Source organism: Otolemur garnettii, unplaced genomic scaffold (genome assembly GCF_000181295.1).
Source record: "Otolemur garnettii isolate 467f Iridium unplaced genomic scaffold, OtoGar3 scaffold00028, whole genome shotgun sequence".
Lineage (NCBI taxonomy): Eukaryota > Metazoa > Chordata > Mammalia > Primates > Galagidae > Otolemur > Otolemur garnettii.
Genome location: NW_003852423.1, coordinates 13,723,872 through 13,729,038, shown reverse-complemented (window position 1 = coordinate 13,729,038; position 5,167 = coordinate 13,723,872). Strand labels below are relative to the sequence as shown.

The following is a 5,167-nucleotide window of genomic DNA, read 5'->3' as shown; positions in this document are numbered from 1 at the left end:
GTGTCATAGCTCACAGCAACCTCAAACTCTTGGGCTCAAGTGATCCTCTTGCTTTAGCCTCCTGAGTAGCTTGGGACTACAGGCACCTGCCACAATGCTCGGCTAGTTTTTGTATTTTAAGTAGAGATTGGGTCTCACTCTTGCTCAGGCTGGTCTCCAACTCTTAAGCTCGGCTGATCCACCTGCCTTGGCCTCCCATTTAGGATTATAGTTGTGAGCCGTCCCGCCCACACATCTACTTTCTTTAAAAAGAAAGCTTCTTACAGTCTCATTTTGTTTCTTTTTAATTTCTTCTTTCTCAATATGTTCACTTTTTTTTCATTGTTGAGGATTCATTGAGGGTACAAAGAACCACGTTACATTGATTGCATTTGTTACATAAAGTCCCTCTTATAATTGTGTCCCACCCCCCCAAAAGGTGTGTCACACATCGTCATTCACCCCCCACCCCTTCCCCCCTTCCCTCTCTCTGCTGTTCCCTTTCCCCACCCCTCCCTCCTTTCCTCTCTCTGCTCTTCCCTTCCACTACTTCCGCCCTCCTTCCCTCTTTCTGCTCACCACTTCCCCCTCCCCCCCGCCATGTACAAGGGACATCAATGTCCTCATATGAGAATTCAGTACATAGGATTCTTGCTTCTCCATTCTTGTGATGCTTTACTAAGAATAATGTATTCCATTTCTGCCTGGGTTAATACAAAGGATGTAAAGTCTCCTTTTATTATTATTATTTTTTTATTTTTTAGGGGGGTGTTAAATTGTAATTTTTTTTATTGGACAACTATACAACTTGGAATGGATTTGAGGCAAATTGTGCCATAAGCAGATTTTCTTTAAGTGGCTAAACAAAGTTTGAAAGCAAGTAACAATAAAAGAAAATTTTTCTGGTACAGAACCAGCAGTACAAAAAAAAATAGTGTACGAGTACCTGGATAATACACCTGTTTTGCAGTAGTGCAACTTTTAAGTACATCTTGTTGACTGTCCATAGTCCACGCAGAGTTACAACTCCACACTTCAACAACAACATGCTGACACTTCCTAAAAAAAACTACTTTAAAAAAGGCATAACCCAGATGTTCTCTCATTTGACCAACTCCATCTAAGTTTAGATGTGCAGAAGGGCTTAGATATATCCAGAGTAAGCCACATGCAACATGTTACTTGATCAATTTCTAAAATAAGGTCTCAGGACAATGACAGTAAGGTAAGGATAAGGGAAGAGGACATGGAGGAATGAGTCCTAATTATGATACAGGCATAATTTTTTGACAGTAGTGAGAAACCTTTTATAGATAAGTTACAAACAAAAGGCAAATAAACAATTTTGTATAAGAAATTTAACCATTCTGTACAGTGTCTTCACTTTGCTGTCATCATTTGCACAAACTCTTCATAGTTTACTTGACCGTGAAACACGGTCAATATCTGCTTCCCTGATCATTTCATCAACCTCTTCATCTGTTAACTTCTCTCCGAGGTTTGTGAGCACATGGTGAAGCTCTGCTGCGCTGATACAGCCATTGCCATTCTTATCAAACACACGGGATGCTTCTCTAATTTCTTCTTCACTGTCTGTGTCTTTCATTTTTCTTGCCGTCATGGTCAGAAATTCAAGGAAGTCAACTGTGCCATTACCATCAGCATCTACTTCATTAATCATGTTCTGTAACTCTGCTTCTGTGGGATTCTGTCCAAGAGACCTCATTACACTTCCTAATTACTTTGTTGTTATAGTTCCATCACCATCCTTGTCAAATAGTGAAAAAGCTTCTTTGAATTCTGCAATCTGCTCTTTAGTCAGTTGGTCAGCTATGCTGCAAGCGCTATAGGTTTCCAAGACACCACCACACAACCACTCTCCTCACTTGCTCCACTCAGACTTGTCCCCATCTTTTTTAATGTCTGGATAGTATGGTATATACCACAGCTTGTTAATCCATTCTTGGACATTTAGGCTGTTTCCACATTTTGGTGATTGTAAATTGAGTTGCAGATAAACAGTCTAGTGCAAGTGTCTTTATGGTAAAAGGACATACTTTATGGTAAAAGGATTTTTTTCCTTCTGGGTAGATGCCTGGTAATGGGATTGCAGGATCAAAAGGGAGGTCTAGCTTGAGTTCTCTGAGGTTCTCCATACTTCCTTCCAAAAAGGTTGTGTTAGTTTGTAGTCCCACCAGAAGTGTAAAAGGGTTTCTTTCTTTACATATCTGAAAAAAAAAAAAAAAAAAACCAAAAAACTCATATAGGTAAGGCGGCTCTTAGTGATAAAAACAAAGCTGAGGCCATCAGCATACCAGACCTTAGGCTATACTACAAGGCCATAGTGGTCAAAACAGCATGGTACTGGCACAAAAATAGACATAGACATTTAGAATTGGATAGAAAACCAGGAAATGAAGCTAATATCTTGCATCCACCTAATCTTCGATAAACCAAACAAGAACATAAACTGGGGGAAAGACTCCCTATTTAATAAATGGTGCTGAGAGAACTGGATAACCACATATAAAAGACTGAAACTGGACCCGCACCTTTGTCCATTCACAAAAATTGATTCAAGATGGATAAAGGACCTAAATTTAAGGCATGAAACTATAAAAATCCTCCAAGAAATAATAGGAAAAACATTGAAAGTTATGGGCCTGGGGAAAGATTTCATGAAGAACACTGCCATGGCAATTGCAACACCAAAAATAAACAAATGGGACTTAATTAAACCAAAAAGCTTCTGTACAGCTAAGGAGACAACAACCAAAGTAAATGGGCCACCTACACAATGGGAAAAGATATTTGCATATTTTGAATCAGACCAAACCTTGATAACTAGGATCTATAGAGAACTCAAATTAATCCACATAAAATTCCATATATCAATGGGCAAGAGACATGAATAGAACCTTCTCTAAAGAGGAATGGCGAACAAACATATGAAAAAATGTTCATTGTCCCTAATTATTAGAGAAATGCAAATCAAAACCACCCTGAGATACCATCTAACCCCAGTGAGAAGGGCCCACATCACAAAATATGTTCACTTTTTATTATATCAACCTCAGCTTTCACCTTTGTTTCACGGATCTACGCTGCCTTGTATTTTATTGAACACATGGCAGATGCTCCCTAAAATTTAGTTCTGTTTCTGTTATTGATTTTTTTTTTCAAAAGTGAACCCTTTCTCTGCATTTTAAGTGTTGTTTTCTTCTCTGTCATTATTACTGAATCTTTCCATAGACACTTTTTTTCTGTATAGTTGTCCCTGGATCAAGAGAGGTGAAGGTCAGCTTGGGATTTTTACACAAACAGAGTGGGAGGTTGTCCTGGGTTCCCTTCTCTGTCTGCCAGGATGCTGCTCAGGGTTTCTGCTCATCTCATAAGCTGGAAAGACGAGGGCAAAAGTTAATTTCTAGTACCTCTCATGCATCTAAAAAGTGTTCTTTTTCTGTGTCATTTCTCCTCTGGATTTTTTCGAAGCCACTTGGCTAGAGGCTTGCTTTCTATTTACAGTTTCCTGTTGGTCAGAGCTTCACACTGAATACATAAAAGTCAGTGCCCGGGATCTGTCTGGCATCAAAGACACTACATCTGGGAGAAGCCTCCCCACTGCTGCTGTCCTGCTAATTATGGCACAAAGCCTGGGACTTTCCAGTGGAGCTTATTTTCAGTGCTGAGTGGGATTCTGAGTGATGCTTTCCTGGGGTCACGGCTCCTATTCTGGCCAGGGGTGTCTGGCCATTCCCTGCCCCCCAAATCACAAGATAGGAGATGTCTGTGACTCACTTGATTCACTCAATATTGTGCTTTCCCAAGAATGGGAATTGTTGACAATAGTGGAAATAAATTCATAGTTCACATAATATCCTTAGTAATGTCAATGGTTTTTTGACTATTATTAGGTTTTAGTTTGTAAAGTTGGCACAGGAGGTATTTAGACTAGAAAAGGAGGTTTTCTTAGGGAAATATCAGCCCCTTTTCATGTTTCTTTGTCCTTGTGTTATTATCATTTTATTTCATCTGCCACTTCTTTCAGGAATTTTTTTAAGCTACATGTCTATTTTATAAAGTTTGTCTTAGTTAAATCTAGGTCATGAGTCCACGATGCAATTAGCTGGAGATCCATGAATGACCCCTTGGGAGACCACTGTCATAGAGTATGCTTTAAAGGTTTTTTTTGGTTTTGTCTTGTGGGAAGAATTTGAATGATAAAAAATTTGAACCTATTGACACTTGAGAATATCTTTGTTTGCTTCACATATACTTGGTAACTTTCCTGGATGTAGATGTAAATATCTTGAATTTGGCATATTATTCTAAAAAATTGGTCCTATTGTTGAATTGCTTTCTGGTGTTTGGCATGGTAGATATCTATGTCCAGTTTCAATTTCTGTTGCTTTGTAAGTAATATGTTTTATCTTCTCAAAGGTCCTCAAGTTTTTTCTTTATTCTTTGAAATCAAAAATTATAATAGCCTATGTTGGATGTTTTCTTTTATTTTTTTCTGGTTTTATTTGATCTCTTTTCATTTGCTTATACAAATTTTACTTTAGCCTATGAAGATGTGTTTGATTAAAGATGCTTCTGTTGTGGATTTCTGATGAAAGCCCTAAGGTTGGGAGATCAGGTCTTCTAGGTTCTTGCTACTCTATTAGCCTTTTGTTTTCTCTTAATCATTTTTTCAGCTGTGTTCTTTACTTGTAGGTTTCAAGAATTAAGATGGCTCCTGTCAGAGATTCATGCAATTCATGCAATTTATTTAATAACCAAATAAAGGGAGAAATCTTTTTAAAAATGTAAATATAATCTCCTTTTACTTAGCCATTTGAGAGTTCAGACAGCTTTGGAGGTAGCTGGTCCCTTCGAAATGAGAGTCAGGACTGGAAGCAGACCTGCCAGGAATCTGCTCTGCTAAAAAGCTTCCGATCCTTATTTGGAACAGCAGTCCGGGCTTGCGCTGCTGTCTCTCTGTTCTTTGGCAAGCTGGCTATCCAGAGTGTGTGGGTGACTGACAAGCCCTTCCATGCCAAATCCTCCCTGTCCTGTGCTGTGTCTGAACTCCTCATGCTGCCCATGGCATCACATGGCTGGCCTTTACCCCTAAGCCAATTCTGAAATGTGTGCGGATTTTGTTTCATATTTTGCTTTTTTATGTTAGACATTCTTTTTTTTTTTT

The 5,167-nt window shown here is 38.8% G+C and overlaps 1 protein-coding gene and 1 pseudogene across 4 annotated transcripts in view; one reads left to right on the top strand and one right to left on the bottom strand.

The window, feature by feature from the left end:
- PDE1C (phosphodiesterase 1C) overlaps positions 1-5,167 on the top strand; it is a 651,334-nt gene that overhangs the window by 525,005 nt on the left and 121,162 nt on the right. The window lies entirely within an intron of this gene.
- LOC105886850 lies at positions 1,391-1,705 on the bottom strand (annotated as a pseudogene).